Source organism: Megalops cyprinoides, chromosome 13 (genome assembly GCF_013368585.1).
Source record: "Megalops cyprinoides isolate fMegCyp1 chromosome 13, fMegCyp1.pri, whole genome shotgun sequence".
Classification (NCBI taxonomy): Eukaryota; Metazoa; Chordata; class Actinopteri; order Elopiformes; family Megalopidae; genus Megalops; species Megalops cyprinoides.
Window position 1 is genome coordinate 14,290,061 of NC_050595.1, and position 19,287 is coordinate 14,309,347.

The following is a 19,287-nucleotide window of genomic DNA, read 5'->3' on the forward strand; positions in this document are numbered from 1 at the left end:
TAAAGGTTCTGCCAGCATCGCTTCAACTGTGTAATATAATTAGTGATTCCTAATTAGCACTGACAGTTCCGCTTGGTTGTTCTTTGGCTCAGTATGGTTCTTAAAATTATATTTTCTTAACTCTAAGCTGTTACAAATCCCCTGAGCAGTTATAACCATCCAGGGTATCAGACACTATCCTTCTCACTTCCTCTCTGGGCTCTGCAGAAAGCATTATTTGCATGTAGGAGGAACAGGACAGGATTGTCAGTTGTCAGAGGCTTTCTCTAGCACTTCAGTATGGCATGCTTTGGTCTCACTGACTACACATGATAATAATGAAATAACTGAATACTTCCCTTAAGGCAATGCTGGTATTTGTATATATATTTTTTATTTGTAAGTACACCTAATTCATGTTTCAGGAAGTGAAACAGCTGTAGTGGTTTGTACTACACAATCACTTGCCACTTTATACACCTGAGTGATTTTTATCTTTTCAGGTTAGGAGGATTCTCATTCTCTAAAGGTTTCTCATTTGTTTTCATTTTCATTGCAACTGGTGAAAGATTTCAGCCTGAAAATAAGTTGTTGCTGGCAGAAAGGTTTTTTTTTCCACGAAACTCTTCTTAAGAATCTTTTTTTTTTTTTTTTTCAGAGTGACGGGCCTTTCCTTGTTTTTGTAATTGATTAATACATTGATTAAGTAGATGAAATCAGTTGGCCTTTGAAGTAATCTAATACACACTTTTGGAAGATGTTTTCCTTATGTGGTTAAAATAACCTAAATTATAGTTTTAAATGCAGATATACTGTTGCTTTCTAGGTAGTCCAATTTAAATCAGATAACTTTTTCCAAGAATAACCTGACCAAGAGGGCAGCACACTGTTAGCCATATATTAAAACAAAAATACAATACAAAACATACAACCCAAACATGACAAAAATAATACATACAGTATCACTGAAAATACAGTAAGCGCATGAAAACATAGTGTATGGTCAGGAACACACAACTTTATTCAAGGAAATAATTATTTTTTAACACACGCACATGCACATATCTCAAATACACTGGCATTAATTGACATTTCTGGAAAGTGTGTGTGGATCTTTGTTAACCTCTTGTATTCACTGGCGCGTATCTCATGTTAGCAAGTCTGAAAACCTATCATTTGCCAACAATATTACATGGATAGGAAGACAGTGGATGAAGTGGTAGTGTGTCCCCCCTTTCCTGAAAGAGAAGCCTTTGAGGAATCCTGCTCTTATCAATCTCATCATCCATGTGGGGAGGAGATGACCTGGGATACTTCAAGAGGACAGAGCTGATACAAAAGATGAGAGGTGACCTGGACGACATTATGCAGCTGTTCCTGGAATCCAAGATATTATTTTCTGACATCTTGCAACACAGGGTCTAGGTGTTTTGGGATAGCATGTCCTACTTGGAGAAGGCCAGATGCTCGGTTATCATTGGGTTTGCTGCTTTCTGGCATAGGCATAGGTAACATACAGCACCCCAACCTCAAACACATACAGCACCTGTATTGACAAAATGGGGTCAACTGCACATTCCTGTAAAACATCTGAAACAGGGTTTTGCCAAGCACATGTTACAGGGCATTACATTATTGTCATTTAGCAGATGCTCTTATCCAGAACAGCTTACATACAGTAGGTTACAATTTTATCCACTTAAATTGATATTTCCTGCACCAATTGTGGGTTAAGTACCCCTGCAAGGGTAGCAGTGCCCTAGCGGGGAATTGAACCAGCAACAAGCATGTGAGCGCCAAGCTGTGCCAGTTCATTGTAAAAAGATGTCCTGTCTATAAGTAGTTATTTTTTTTAATTATCATTATCATTTTTTAAATTGTGGAAAGCAGGCCTAGGCTGTTTTACATGAGCCTGCATGGTGTTGCATTTCTTCATCTAAGCAGCAATCAAACTAACTAGCTAAATAAATCCACCATTGATGTTTTTCCTCTCAACTCCAGATTGGTGGTTGTTTGCAGCTGTTTATTCAGCACATCAATAGATGCACCTATGTACTATTGTGTGTAAGTATTGTAAGTGTGGGAATTTGTGAAAGGATGATCATCTACGTGTATACTGTAGGAGTGTGATAACCATACTTACCCGTGGAAGGCACCCCTAATCCGGGATGATGGTGTTGAGGCAATGGGGTGAGGGGGAAGGAGCAAGTATTTGTTCATGTGAGCCATTGTTTTATGTATGAATTGTAATGTGAAGTTTAATGTTTTATTGCTACTTGCCTTTCTATAGCTGGTGTCCATGATAGCTACCAGTAAGTAACAGCTTGCTAGGTATTGTTAAAATCTATTAAAACACTATCTATTAAAATTGAGCTGAGACAGCTACATAGCATGTTAGCTATGAGATTTGCCTGTAACTAGTTCACAAGCTAGTCTTCCCCTTCTTTATTAACACATTGGAAAATGACATTGTAATGGAAAAGAAATTAATGAAAGCAAAAGTAAGTAAAAAAAGTAAGAAAGTAAATTCATCATTCAGTTCCTGACAGCAGTTATTTATAGTAGTAAAACAAATAATCTCATTGAAATGAAAAAAGGCAAGTTAAAACTTACCTAGGGTCAGAACAGCTAAATGATGTTGGTCTCAAGGCTTTAGGTAAACCTTGATTTCAACACAGTAAAGGGCACATGGATGGGAACATTTTGAGGGTGTACACATGAGGGTTCCTCTAATTCTCTATACTTTACAGACTTTATATAAAATAATATGATGAAAGACCTATTATTCCGTTATTTTCCACAGAGATCAAGCATCACTAGATTACAGTACACTTGCACAAAAAAAGATTAAATTGGACTCCTCTTGAGTAAGACCTAATAAATAAGTAATAAGTACATTCAAAATCTCTTTTTTAATTCATGAGTTGCCTGCAGTGATTATTTTATTGTTTATGGTTGCTTACGCAAAGTGAGGGACAACAGAGCCATCCCAATTTGTTTGTAAAATGGAACACTTTGAGATGATTCCTGAATGCTTCAGTAAACAGTCTCCCATCCCCCATCCCCCTTCAGATGTAGCTGATGATAAATGCTAGTGATTGGTTGGGAGTTTTTGCCCCTTTTGATCCTCTGTAATCAGAATATAACGTATGTCTTCAGTGTGTTTTGGCTATTTTGGATTATATTTCATTATTTATAACATATGTGTTTATCTCAAAGACATTTAAGTTGCGTTAAGATGCATTTACAAAGATCCATTTTTGAATGGAATCATACCTTAAGACAGATCAGTCTTCTGATTCTGAGCACGCCGAATGTGTTAAGATCTTTGTGCCTTACCTTAATAAATGTTAAATAACTTTCCTACATTGTAGAGATAACTAATTGTGAAGGATAGCATTGATAACAGAACATGATGATTTGTGAACACAGGCAGTCCAAAAGCCAATGAATCCAAATATGTGGTTTGAAAATGTGTACAAGTACTATAACACTAACAGTTTGTCTTTTTAGAACTTGTTCTAATTAAATGTAGTCAGACTCATGAAGCTCCTCTAGGGATCATCAGAGAAATTACACAGCATGTTTGTCTTTGACAGGACACAGTAAATTAGTGTGCAAATATCAAAGCTGTCGATACGATACATTAATCTGATTAATTCATGCCAATGTATTAACTTTGGCAGAGGCTGAGAGAAATATTGCACATCAGTTTAGTTAATGGTCAATAGCTGTTAACAGATTTATCCTCGGTACTTGTATGGTTTATACTTTTATTGTTACATTTGCTATTTCTATATTTGCATGTTTTTCTTTTATTTTTATATTTGGACATGTCATACACAGCTTTATGCATGGAGAATTGCAGGTGCATTATTGGTTAGGAAGGGTTGCTGATGTGCAGTGGAGGAGACCCCTGGCCCGCCTACCCTCCCCTATTTCACTTGGGAGAACGAGGCCGTTTTGTTCCGCCACTGTGGAACACTGTCTCCCAGTTGTTGCTGGCTGATGACAGGGCTGCGATGGAACCCTAGACCTAACACTCAACCTTGTGTTTGCAAGAGCAAGTTTTTTTATTTTTTTTTTATACTAGTAGAGCCACTCAGGTGAAATAAATGAGAGAAACATTCAATGGCAGAGCCAGTTTTACATCATTTTTTTTTTTTTTTTTTTTTTTTTTTAATGTTGATGTGTTCAGCACATTAAAAGCACCAATTCTCCTGTTCACGGCAAAATAAATGGGAAGTTTTTTGTGGAAAAATGATCAAGTTTTGCAGCGGAGAATGAGGGAAGCTTGTATGGCCACAATTTTCTGCTTTCGTGTTGTAGGGGTTAAATCTGGAAGAATTCCGACTAATCAGATGATACACTGAGTTGAGAAAGAAAAATGCCAAACACCTCCTGAAACACATCCTTTACTCATCCATCAATATCACAAGTGTATCATTGACACACTAAGTGTTAAGATGTGTTGTCAACAAGAACTGAGAACAATCCCAGTTTTGTTTGTGCCATTTTTGTTGATGCATTTTTCTGATAATAGTAAAGCAAAGACTTTGTAATGTGTCTCGAATTAAGACAGATATGTGGATGTTACACTTGGAAAGAAATTAAAAGAAAGAATTAATACTTGGAAGCTAAATGTTACACAGCAATATGTAGATTTTTTAGCTAATTAGTTAAAATTCTTCATTGCATTTTTTAAAAGTGTGATTAGGCTTACAGCGGAGTGCCACAGATTCACAAGTTGTTGGAACTGCCGAACAATGAGTTCAAACAGCAGCAGCACATGCATGGGGTATGCAGTGTACATGAGTTTGAGTGTACATGTGGTGAGATATGGAAAACCCACGTATGAAGTGCTATATTGCTAAATGTAATGCAAAACGAAATGCTAAAATGTAATGATGTAAAGAATGTGCTGTGTTTGTGCACTTGAGCCTTTGTTGGTAACAGTCCTGCTTTGAAATAATCAATGCTGGACATTCAACACCATCATGTGATAGCCATTTTTGAAATTTGTTTAAACCTTTTTAGCTTGCATTTGAAATAAATAGGGTACAATGTTTATACATCTTTGATTCTTTGACATGTGAAACCTCCCATAAAGCACTGTAAGTTTCATTCATGTCACTAAATCCAATTCAGCACCTGATTCATCAGAATCTTATTACTGAAAGATCTGTATTTCAACCAATAACTGAGGTCCAGTGGTACTATATTTGGCAAAAAAGAATGATAATTATTAGCAGTTTTTAGTGGTTATGCGGCTTTAAAAGGGTTCAGAACAATCAAGATAATCAATTCACTTGACCCTTGTTTTATTTGACACTTGACACAACTTGACCCTTGTGTATCATGGCCCATCGAGTGCATGTGAGAGAGTAATCTGTCCCAGTGTACTTTCTGCTTATTAGGAATCATTTGCATACAACCTACTCTGTTTTCCCTCACTTGATTCTTACTGCCATCACTCACATGGCAAAGAATTTCAGACCAGGGCTAGCTAGTCGCTAATGTATTGTTTAGCCATTGATGCAAGTGTGTACACACGGAAGTGCTGAAACAGCATGCAGGATTACTAACGCAAAAACAATACCTGGACCAAAGTATTTCCGGCACACTGTTTATTACAGTGTTGACAATTATTTTATTCAGTGTTTGCCTTTTTGCTGCATTTACCCCAGCTTCCTTCAACTGTGGCTACTTCCCACATACACGTTTCTTGTAAGATGGAAAACAAAGCCTGGAAACTGGTTTTGTAATGCTTTGCACATGTGCATTTCCCTGAGGATGGGAGATACCATCTGAATTAACATACCTGCAGTTATGCATCATAATTATAACAGTATAATGAGCTGGTATCCCCATATCACTATGCAAAGCTCTCTCATAATTACTAGGATGTAATTTTTTTATGGTCATTGTGGGGAGTGCCCACGTTTTATTTGTTTCCTGCTGTGGGGTGGGGGGGGGGGGGGGGGTCATCCTGTTTTATGGGGTTCAACCAAGCACTGTAAGTCAGACTTGGGGTGAGACCACCACAAGAGAATAAGTATGTGTAGCATGTTTATTTTTTGCTTATTTGTTTCCAAGAGTTTTGTTGTATAGATACATGGTTTATTCTGCATCACTGTAAAAACCCCACAGTTGAGTCAACAGCTAAGTCATGTTTCACCCTCAAAATACATACGTGCCCCGTCCATTGCTAAAACTACCTTCACCCAGGCCAGGGTGTGACAGTGCATAACACAAAAATGCAAAAAAAAAACATGTATGAATGACAAATGTTGAATGTACAAGAAACCTCATGTGTACACAAAAACACACATACAAAAAGGACAGAACATTTACAAAAAGCCATTTGCCAGTGCCCTCCCAACACTACAAATCCCATCAGCCCCCAGCCCTCAGGTTTTTTGGCTGATGGAGCCATGATGTCCTGCTGGTGCCATTGAATGAACAGGTAGGCCATGTTCCCCCAAACCATAAACATTCAACTTACTTTAGCTGCAAAAAGGTGCATATTGAAAAAAAAACTATCCAAGATTTAGAAATTCTTAAACATCCAGTTGGTCACCCTGCATGTTAAGATACTTCCGCCTGTTTCCTTGTAAGTTTGTAGAGTCCATGGTGTGGGTGCGTTTGGGAGGAGGCAAACAAAGGAGTTGGTGAAATAAAATGGGAGTCTGTGTATGTTTATCCAGGATATTCTTGTTCATTTTAAAGAGGTCCACGGAACAGACATGCACTCTGTTACACATAGTGACTTTATTCTGTACTGGAATTATTTGAATTTGTCTTTTCTGCTAGGGGGCAAGAGCCTGGCTAGCTGTAACTTTTTTTCTGACCATTTGCAAAACACCTGTGATGTGAGTATCTCATTCCTAAGTTTAGTAGCTGTTACCAAGATGTGTGCGTGTGCATGTCAACATCCTTGTTTTTTAATCTGTGACTGTCCTGTTGTGATAGACATTTTAGGCGGTGCTAAGAGAAGGAACACACCAATCTGTAATGCACTGTTCTGCGCTTTTTGTTCTTGTGTTTGTGACCATTCTATTGCATGTTCCTATTTTTTAGGATTGTGTTATTTTTGTTTTCTCATTTGGGTTTGCATGTACTTTTTATGATTGTTTTGCACTGTAGATCCACTGAGCCTATTGTCACCTCCTTCACATTGCATTTTCATTCCCTTCTCACCTGTCCTTGAATGGACAAACCCATTGGCCAAAATATAATATTAACAAGAGGCTTCCCATTTTCAACTCTTTTTGCTTCTAGTTTATACAGGAAAGGCTGAAAAACAGATAGATAAACAGCTTCAGAATCCGGCAGAGTGACAGAAAACTACTTTCCTTCCCCCTCAGACAACCTTTAAAGACTTGCATATCATTTGTCCTTCCTTTCCCTTTTTTCTCTCTTCAAAGGATTGGTCTTTCCACTGAAGGTTACTCATTCAGTATGAGAGATCTGCAGATGCATCATTTTTATACCACAGAAATCCAAGGGATCATGATTGATGCCCTATTTTGACGTCATTCCTTCGAAGGCCTGGCTTCTTTGATTCAGAGGCAGGGAAAAAAAGAGAGGGGAAAAAAGGCGGTCCAGATTGTACAATAAAAAGCCCTGCAGCTGTGCCTTGTTTTGAGTGCTCCTCTGTGCCCTTTGAGGACATTGTTGTGCTCCACATGTATAATTACCTCAACTTTTTCAAACAATATTTGGCCTCGACTGAAGTAGGCCCACATTTCATCAAAGAGCAACTTGTTTATTTTTATCAAATATAATGACAGATTATGCCCATTAATATTTTTATTAGTGCTGAGATGCAATTAGGAATTTTTACTGGGTGGGGTAATTGAGGGTTTGTTAAATCTGGTAATAGTTGATCTGTGACAAGTGTTTTGTCAGACATGCACACCTATAGCACACAGCCGCAACATCTTTCAGACAGTAAAATTAAAATTGAAAGTGACACATATTCAGTTGAAATGTCCTAGTTGCAATGTAGGAAAACAAGCAAAAAAAATCAAAAACTAGCCAGTGTTATATAGTTAACTAGATCAATTCAATACATACAATTAATATACAAATAGACACACTGTATAATAAACAATAGAAGACAGACACAAAATTATGTAAATGTTATGTACTTACAAGACTTAAGGCAAGTGGCTCACATTTGCATGGCTTTTTCCCAGCACAGTGTTGGTGTTATTCAAGAAAGTTTGTATTTCTTATTATTTCTGTTATTGCAACATCTTCAAATCTGAAAAAGCTTTAATGATGCTATCTATTAGTGTGATACACTTTAAAGATAATAATGAGGAGGGGTCCTTCACAAAGGCTGCAATAATGTGTTATCTCTTATTTAACCATTGCTCAAGTTCAAAGAGCAAAAATGCTCAGTGAAACGTATAGACATCAGTAACAAGATCATCAACAGTGTCATGAATCAAAAGGCAAACACATCACCACTTACAGGAATACCATAAACAAGAGATCCCAATGAGCTAATTTGCTGACAATGATTGTGCATCATTGTCAGATGTGACATACATGGGCCCTGATTAGAGACGAATGATACAATGATTAAAATACATTAAATCTTGAAAACATGCAAAACATATATGCATTAACAAAAACTGATTTATGTTAAAGTTTAATTTTGGCAAAAGCCACAACAGATGGGAAATTCATGAAATTACCTCTGCATTGGTAAATCAGTAAATTTAATGTAGCAGGTTATGTCTAAATAAATATAGTAACCTAATACTTACATGATTCTTTCCTTTATTCCAGCGAGGACTATATATTTTACATCTGTTTGAGACAAAGTTTGAGTCTTTAGCAGTCTCCCCAGTGGTGAGTACATGTTGTACTTGATGTAGCTAAGTAGCTAATGTAGCTAACATATCAGCATGCTTCAGATTAGTGTGCTGAAAAGCCTAGCAGTGCATAGGCTGCATTTAATGTAGAGGTAATTTCTTGAATTTTCTGTCTGTTCCCTGATCTGACCTTAATATAACAAAGCTAACATCAATGCTACAGGTGCAATGAAAGCATACATAGTATATGCAGAGGTAAGTCATCTTTCACTATCTACAAGATGCAAACCATAGCAGAAAATTACAGAAAACACTGGAGGCATCGGTCCTTATTTAGACCTTATGGATGGATTTTTAAAATAGAAATTCACCTATATACCAAGAGTTTGGTATCTGTATCCCACCCTCTGCATGCTTTTGGGTCTGTTGTATGTCCATGCATGTAAAATCTGAGACCAAGTGAGCAGCTTCAGTACGGTGTCTAGCGACATGTGATTTTTCATCTTTACGAGTAATAGCATTCATGTCCCCTTTGATACTCAATGTTATGACTGTCTTTTTTACTTACATACTTAGGTTTTACTTACAAATTTCAGACCACAAGTAGAAGAAGTGCAATATGTCATCCGAAGAGAGGCAAGTGTCTTTACATTGTTTCTCAAAAACTTAACTGATTTTTTTTTTAAACCAGTAACTCTGTCTAAGCAGCCAGTTATGGATGGCGTTATCCAATTAGCAGAGTTTGTGGTTGCTGTCCTGCCCAGTGTGTTTGCATGCAATTTCCTTGCTGTTTCAGAGATATGTTTAAAATCCTGTGTCTCCATGACTGTTATAGTCCATTCAGATCTGATGAAGTGTTTGTTTGATGGGTGTTTGTAGATTAAGCAGTGGTGTCTGGCTTATGAGCCTGATTGAGGTACCTGTTTGAGATCTTTTATTTTCTAATGGTAAGTGTAGGAAAGCACTCAACTTCGAAGGTGCAGATGCACCATTTTAATTTGTCGCATCTCCTGCTATTATTCTCATTGTGATATATGCATGAGCTAATGAATATTGATTGTGCTGCAGTTCTCTTTTGTGTCAACAAGAAGGAGTGAATGTGTATTTTCCACAAACAGATGAGAACATCTAAGACAACTATGACAACAAAGCAGCACCCCAGTGCATGCAAGCAAGTGAACAAGTCCATACTTCACATGATATTGCACATGTACAGTATGCACAGAGCAGAGAGGAAGGGTGTTATTTAGACAATATTTACATTTCAGGCACACTCTGCCATCACCATTTCAGAGACTGCAGAAATTATGGCCTCTGGAAATCACATTGAGATCATAATGATCGCAGTGTTGATTGATACAGTTAAAAATGAATAACATAACACATTTTTTTTTAAATTGTGACCTCTTTTACCTGATCTTCTCCATAAATGTCAAGCACTGTGTGAAATGGAGAGACACCATGGTGGCAATCTGTAGGAAATAACTTTAAATGTGAAAGATCATCTCAGTACTTTTTGAAATGAATCAGAGGAGGAACATTCAGTATGATTACAATTAAACACGAACAAATATGACTACCTTGATGAGCTGCAACCCATGCAAAATTTGTCCAAAGAGCACTGATTGACTCCAAATTTAGTATTTACAAGTATACTCCATGTGGGCACACCTTTCCATTACTGCTAGAAAACTCATGCCTCTAATTGCCACACAAACTGATTGGACAATGGAAGCCCAGGGAGATGTGTTTCAAAGGACATAAGAACCTCCAGTGGCCTCTGGGTGACCATTGCTGGAGTTCCCTGCTTTGAAAGTAACAGGCACAACAGAACCATCAAGTGCTGCACATGGATGCATGGGCACCAGGATGGCTGTGCTTTTCTTAATTTAAGTGCAATGCAAAAAAGTTCTTTTTCAGATAGTACACTGTTTTGTATGGCCTGATAAAGGAAAGGGGTCATGCAGAGCACAATCCCCCCCCCCCCCCCCCCCACAATCATTACTAGATGGCCTGGATCCATATACCCTATACCACCTTTAATGAGCTATTTTCTTTTGCAATACGTTTTTTAGTATGCATTGTGCTTTTGTTTTGTGCTTTGTGTTTATTTTTCTATTTTCTACTTTTTCATTTACTTCATTTCCTGATTCACCTTTTGTTTTTAAGTATCTTCTTTTAATATGCTTTAAACATTTCCTTTTTTATTTTTCTTTCATTCATCAATTCATTTATGCACTCATTTTTAAAATCTTAAATAATTTTGGTTAATAATAACCAAAACCAACCATGTAAGCCAACCAAGTGCCTTTCATCACTATCTTTTATTTTTCACATTAAGCAATCTTGCCTCAAACACCAGTTGAACTCCAAGGGGGAAGGGGGTAGCACCACCCAAATTCAGACGTCATGAATGTTAAAGAAAAATATGAACACCTGGAAGCAATACATCATATTAGAAGCCTTTGACATGATAGTATATGTGCCTTATTTCTCTCTAACCTATCTATAGTTGTGGTCATAAAATCAGTGTAATATAATAAAGTTTAATGAAATCAACCAGTTACTCATACTTACAGTGGTGGTTATGTGTGTACTGTGATCCAATACCACACCCAAATTCACCTCTTATGGGCTTACAAAAATGCATAAGAGGTACTTCTGCTAAATAAAATGCAATTTAGTAGCATTTATAAAACATTTCATACAGGAAAATGATGCAGATAAGCCAGGAGGGATAAACACTTAACCCAAAGGAGGAACCAGCTAACAACTTCCTGATGTTGATTCATACTTTTTTATATTGCTTATAATTAGCTAAAACGGAATCATTTCCCAAGGGTCTTAGTGTCACACAAGCTTTAATGACAGATAATGTGTTAGTCTGTCTGTTAATCATAAGAATCTGTAGGATGATTCAAATTTAAATGAATTGAGAATAGACAACATGTAATGTTATAGTGGTTGACTATTCCAATACTTGTAGAGAGCACTGTAATGACTGCTACATATATTAAAGATAGTTACCACATAATATAAGTTAAACATCAGTGCGGTGTTTGCAAGAAAAATACCAATATGTGTGTCTGAAACATTAACAAGCTACCTAGCAAATGAAAACTCCAGTCATTATTTTTTAAAGTAGGTCAGCATTCAGTCGTGGGTAAATTAAGGCTGAAGCATCAAACAATTATGATGAAGTATCCCAAAATGAAATACCGTGATTGACACATAAGCATATTATATGCTCTCAGATTTAGGTTTGACATTCTAAAACTTTCAGTTTTTGCCTCATCACCCTACACACTATAATGGTGATAGATGCTGCACATAAGTTAGCAATTTTCCAGCTCCAACCCAATCAACCCAAAATCTCACCCAAAAACCTGTTCAGGTCAGATTAGGTTGCCAAGAAGACGTTTAACTACTGATTTTGAAAATAAGGGGTTTTGTTTATTTTAAAGAAGCAGCATCCAGGAACTCAGTAGAGTTCCATCCATGTATATTTAGAATGGAATGTAAATTAGTTTACAGCAGGTGATATGATATGCAGGACCAGTCAAAAGTTTGGACTTGATTAAGATAATGAGAAACATGCATTCAAAGACATTTTAATCTAAGGACTTATGCTTAAATGCTTGAAATTTGTTTCTTAGACAAAAATAAATAGTGAAGTTGATGCCTAAATTTTGGAAAGATTTTTAAAAAAGGCTTTTTGGCTACTTTGAAGAATGTAAAATATAAGATAGTTTTGATTTGTTTAACACCCTTTTTGTCACTGAATAATTCCATTTGTGTTATTTCATAGATTTGATGTATTTAGTATTATTCAAAAATATGGAATTAAAAGAAAGAAAGAAAAACCCTTCTCTGAGGAGGTGTGTCCACAGTTTTGACAGGTTCTGTAAATTTGAATGAACTTTTCATAAAGTGTGATCCATCAATTAAAATAATAATAGTAAAACAGAAGAATTCCAGAGGACATTCAGCACTTTGCATCAGATGATAATCCATATTAGCCAGCAGCACCCGGTCAATGGCACAGGGTCTGAGGCAGTGGGGGCATCTATTCTGGGAAAACTTATTGCTACCATGTCCTATAACCATAATTTAGGTGGACCTAGGTTGCCTGTGAGTAACAGTATAACCCCTAACAGTATCACCCAGCCCATGGTGTAGGATTGAAGATGGTGAGAGAAATCACTGCTGAGGAGTGAATATTCTTTGTTGTTGTTGAATACAGAAGCAAGGTTCAGGCACAATAGCCCCACCTCATCTCAACTCAAGCGCTGGGTGGTTGGGAGGAGGGTGTCTCACATATTCAGTAGGGCTCTGATCTCCTCAGCCAACCATTTCCTCTCATTTCAGTCTTTGAAGAAGAGCATCCTCTGTCTGCCAGACCTCTGGATGGTTATAGGAATATATAGAGGCTTGTCAGTTAGTGTGCTTATTTTCAAGGATTTTCAGAGGTTCTGTTTCTAATGTGGTATCATCAGAAAAAAAGTAATATCATATGATAAGAATATTTGTATTAATATAGATGTTAGTGTTTTGGGATTAAAATTGTATCTTGGGAAATTGAAAAAATCATGCAGTTTACTACTTCTGGATTGCAAGTAACCCAACTAGAATGATTATTTCTCTTCTTTCTGACTGCTTGACCTGCTGATTTGTTGTAATTGCTTTTTCCTCTTCACAATGTGTCCAAGGCCCTTCCATTATAACCTACATTGCTTTGATGTGAAATAAGATGCATATATGTTTTCAGAACTATGACAGAAACCTTTTTGGAGGTGTTAAAGTGTAACATATTTATTATTTTCAAACAGATTGAACAAAGTTCAAGTAATGTGTCCAGTTCCCTCCATCTTTATCCATAACCCTGGCTAATAGGAACAAAACCTTATGATGTAACATATAATTTTACCTTAATATATTAAAAATTACACTTTACTCAGTTCAGTGTTACTCATATTGCCCCCAAATAATTTATTTTATTCCAGAAAACACAAGGGTCACATTTATTAATTTTTCATTTGCTTATTAAATTATGAGTTATCATTGGGAAGAGTCAAAGTGTGATTTATTTTATTGATTGATTGAATTTCCAGGATGGAGCTCAGTGAAGATGAGAACATAGGAAAAAATTACAGAAGCACAAAAGTCTTGTTTCATCATCAGTCTAGAATGAACTTCATTTGTTATAATGGAAACTATAGGCATGTGTACTGCAGTGTTGTCATAAAGCTGGACAATAAAATAAATGTGATGTAAAGACACATCTACAGTTTGTTGTGAGCTTCTCAGCAACTGATGCAAATCAAAATGTGGTTCAGAAAGTGTCCTCCTCACCTAAGCAAGTGAATTCCAATGTCAGAGATGGCCCCATTATCACACTGCTGTGCAGGGCTGATTTACTTGAAATGTCCAGTGTTAGCCACATTAACGGTGCAAAAATAGATTTCCATTCAACATAATTTCACAATGCGGAAAAGAGACATAAATTACATTTCACTGTTTGAAATACTCTCAGGCTCTTGCCCATACACAGGCATGGAAATGGTATTGTAATGCATTTTCAGGAGTCTTAATGCTACCTCATCACATAGCTCAGATGCCTTTGCCTCATGGGTAGACTTCATGAATCAGTCCGAGCGAGGCAAGCAATAAATTAAAGGCCGATATAACACAAACAAGTTAGAGACTGTTTATACAGCACAGTGTAGCAAGACACTGCATACATTCTTCGACTGGCCCGTAAGCATGAGCACAGACCCATTTACCCACATAGTGGATGGATGAAAATACTGGCAAGTTGGGGAATTTTTGGAGGTGTTTATGAGGGACTGATTATGGTTCCCTCTCCTCCCATCTAGATTTTCTGAAAACAAGGCGGTCTGCGTTTTGTAGCTCAGTTGAAGGAGCTCTCTCCCTTCTCACATCCAACACCACTGCTGACTCACTGGTCCTAATTAAGCCCTTGCCAAATCACTCTGATTAAAGAGGAAAGATGAAAAGAATGGGGACAATAATAGATGAGCTTCCAGCACAGTCTGTGACAAACACAAGAAGCTGGAGGCCAAGTTGCTGACCATTAAACTTACTGGGTGCTATTATTATTATTCTCCGACTACTACTGATAATACTAATAATGCTATTGCTATTGGTATTGGTATTGCTGAACAGCATTTGTTGTTAAGTGCTGTAGGGTATACCATTCCTTTCTTTGTCAAAATGCATACTGGTGTCAAAGAGGGCAGAACATTTTATAAAAATAAATTATGTTCATATTTAGATATGGATGTGTAGCTGACATGTGTATACTACGTGGGAAACCTGAACAATGATTCCCTGACCAATTTCAAATGTTAATTATGAGAAGCCCCTGGAAATTTTTGATGAAAGATATGACACGTCAATGATAGTCAGTCTTCCGTACAGTGGTATAGGGGGTATAGGGATTATGTTCATAGGGCATGAATGGATGATTCAGAGATGGGATACAGCAGAGGGACAGGTCTGCTGTTTGTGGTCATTGGTCTGGTCTGATCCTAGGAGCTGAGCACAACATTTCTCCATGGGGAGGAAACTGCACTCGGCAGGTTACTGGGTGCAATGATAGAGTGTTTTTTGGTATTCACAGTGTCAATTGTGAAAGTACAATTCATGAACAACATGATTCTCTATTAAATTATTGTAATCCCTTAATTATAAATCTTGGATGGATTGTGTTTTATTTAAACACTGACACCCCTTCTCCACCCCCGGTCACACCCCTTTTTTAAAAAAAACCTTGCTGGATGCACTGCTGTTTTTCTTTACAGCTTCAGTAAATACGCAACACAGCATCCACAGCTAGCTAGCTAGCTATTCATAAGGCTTGGCCACAGCCCACAGAGGAAAAAAAATACAACAGTCAGTATAACACCCTCTCAATTAAAGTCTTAAACTGACAGATGTAAAGGATGGAATGGGAATAGTCAGTATGGATATTAAAATGGCCAAATGAAATTGAAAAAAAGATCCTCAGGCCAGAGGTAGCAAAGTTAGCTACATCAGCTTCCATTATCATTAGCAGGCAACACATCAGCTATCTACAGTGATTACAAGTAAAGGGAAAAGTGTTAGAGTAATATATACACATAACAATGTCAAAACTTTACCTCTTTACCTTCTGCTGAGATCGCTGCCTATTGAGAGCTGTATTGAGAGTGAGGTGATACTCTGCTAGCTATATATTTCTCCTGTGCTCTCCAATTGGCTGTGAGCATGAGAGAGTTCATAGGAAAATCAGTCACAGGTCAGGTAGCTTGGTGTAATTAATTCAGACTGAGAATACTTGCAACATGTAAAATCATTGCTGACATATATTTGGTAAATATTAATATTTTTCAAAAATGTACTATTTGTGCATGTCTCAATTAAGTGTACAAATTTCAGTGTGTCCCAAAATATGATACATGCAATGCAATTCCTTTTAAAGATTCTGATTCTTAATGAAGATGGACAGCTGTCTTACTCTGCTGCAGGTCTGTCTGTGTACAGTTGTGGAATATGATAAACAAAAAAAGCACAAGGAAATATGTGTTTGTATATGTTGAATGTATGTATGATGTAGGAATGCTGCATGAATGGTGAATAAAAATATAAGAATTACACACAACCAATGTGTCCCTTGCATTTTAATAAGATACAAATTCAATTCAAATTCAAACTAATAATGCTGACTAAATCATTGGGTCTTTCCAATGATTCCCCCACAATTCCTGCAAAGCATACATATTAAAATCTCATCGAACAAATGGAGATTAGAGAGCAGAAAAAATGATGCAATTTCTTCACTGGCCTCTAAATGCTAGAGACCCTGAAATACCTGATTTATCGACAACCAAAATGCAGTCATTCAAAGGATGCAAGTTTGGACTACTTCTGGCTCTTTGTCAGGATTTCAAAAACATGGTAAGTTCTAAAAATACACAATCACTTGTGAACAACATCAGCAGTATTGTAAATGCTGTGCAGCCTAATCTTCTTTATGATCTTGCACCAGACTTGGCCTTGCTGTTCAGTGTAATTTAGCTGGATATTGCACAGGGCCGTAGAGAGAGGTGATACTGGAATTTTACCCGTTGAGAGAGGACGGTATTACCATACATGGAGCTGAGATGATTGACGTGTTTTCAGTAGAATATTTAGATGCAGACCAGATTGGGTTTTGAGGACAGCCCTGCTGTGAACTAAATCTGCAGCATACTAAACTGTTAAAACTTGCACCCATTTGCCAGTTGTGCAAAAACTCTGATAAACCTCTGGCTACCGTATAATTTGTTAGCTTTACTGACAAATTGTTTGCTGCTACTATAAAGGTGTTTGCAAGTGATGACAAACCTGTGATAAATCTCTTGTGAACAAGCTATTTGTTCTCCTCTCCTGTCTCTGTCAGCTAACCCACCACACTGCTCCCCTCTCCCTGGCATATGTTCCCTCCGCCCCAGGTGCACAAAGTCCCCTACCGGGTAAGTGTGACTAACAGCTATAGCTGCAACACTCCCCTTAAGCTCACTTTCCATTACCGCTACTATGAGTATACATTCATGCACAGCATCTGCTAGTTAAGGTGTGCAATACATAGTTACACACATACATAATCAGGTAAATCTAAGATATATTAATCCCACGTTATTCCTACTAAATGGCAGGATTGCTTCTTGTTCTCTCACAGCTCCCCTCCACAAAGCCCCAGACCCCACAGTGCATCAACACTCAGACCTACAAGTGAGTGCAAGCAGTTTTCCTTCAGGATTTTGCACAGACCTGGCAGCTTGTCAAGTCCACACACACACTCTCAAATACAGCAGGTTAACACGACCCGTATCTGCTTGAAAGGGTGGTCTTCCTTCAAATGTGCTCCACCTCCCTCCCTAGAGACCATCTGGAAGTGGAACGGTGATGTCACACAGGCAATTCAAGGTAAGCTCATCGTCATCTATGTCCTCTTTCTCCTTTCCCTCACTCTTGGCACTTTTTTGACTAGCGTCCTCAGTGAGCCTGTTCATGCTGCTGTACTGGAGCATATTTTGACTGTCTGCCGCACCTCACTGGGGTCTGTGAAGCAGGAAAAAAGGGGAGAGAATTGCCTCATGAGCCAATTGCTGGAAACCAAATAATTTGTCAGCAGCTAGAGGCAAAGTCTTCGCCACTAGTGGCAAACCTCCTGTAAATCTCTGCCAACCAAAGAATTTTCAGCTACTTGTGAGAGGGTGTGTACTATTAGCAGAAAACCTCTGGTATCTGTCTAGAAAATAAACATTGTATTAGGTGGTAGAGGAGCAGTGTTTGCCACCAATATAGTGGCAAACCTATTACAACTTTGGCAAACAGACACTTTGTGCTTGCCAAACTATAACAGTGTTTGCCAGAGATACTGGTGGATAGTTCTATTTTTATGAAACAGAGAGTTCTCATCTTACTGCCTGATTGGTCAATGAGCATTCCACCTTGGAAAATTAGTAACTGTACTGTATATCGATTTTTGTGATCACCTTTTAATGGGGATTGTATTAATATAACTAAATAACAGCCCTAGAACAGAAGAACAGATACTTGAGAGAAAATTCATTCCTAATAAAACTGACAAAAAAGGGGGAAATATGCAATATGAAAATTATGCAAGTAATTCAATCAGGTACCAAGCATCCACAATTTGTGACCCAATTTGTGATTTCCTGATTGTGCAACCAAGTAGTTGCCTGTATCCTGTACCACTTCTTGTGAAGTTCCTCTCTCATCTATCTGCAATTTCACACTCACCCCAGGTAGATGGGATTCCAAGACAGGAACATGGTTTACACTGGAAGTAATGGGAGCCAACTTCAAGGCTATAAAATAGTCACAAATCCAAAAGTTTGCTACAGAGTAACTGAAAGCCATCTAAAATAAAATGGAAGGTATGTAATACAGAGAGCTTTCTAAAGTTTATGCATTTGGCGGCAATGTTCATATTAATATTGTTGCATTTCGAGGAATAAGGTAACCAAAGAGGTACTGATGATTCTGAATCTGTTGTTTACCTCAATGAAATAGCGTAGACTACTGTTAATGAAAGTTAACACCTTACAATGGTAATTAATGAAAGTGGAAATATTGGTAAGCTAATTTTTAATAGACAAAGAATAAACCTTCCAGTCTCCACAGTTATTATACAAAGCCACAATATGCCATCCTTTGTCCTAGTTAACAAGGTAACAAATAGAGCCCCAGAACAAATGGAGATTAGTTGGCATTCTTCTGATTGCCAATATTTTTAGGTCTCAAAAAACAAAGGGTATTGAACACAACACAGGATACAGAAAAATGTAGCACAGACCACAAGTCCCATGCTCCTCTTTTCACTGTACAGCTGCTGGGTTGTTTCAGTATGTACCCACATGCCTTGAAAATGCCAACATTTCATGATTATATTTCTCTCCCGAATAATGTT

General features: G+C 37.5%; 1 protein-coding gene across 1 annotated transcript in view; it reads left to right on the forward strand.

Annotated features, from left to right (window-relative positions):
* The window catches only part of kcna4 (potassium voltage-gated channel, shaker-related subfamily, member 4), a 141,425-nt gene extending 124,123 nt beyond the window's left edge, over positions 1–17,302 (forward strand). Inside the window, exon 3 of the mRNA XM_036543490.1 lies at positions 17,251–17,302. The gene's annotated coding sequence lies outside the window, so the exon portion shown is untranslated. The remainder of the gene's footprint in view (positions 1–17,250) is intronic.
* The last annotated feature ends 1,985 nt before the right edge of the window (positions 17,303–19,287 follow it).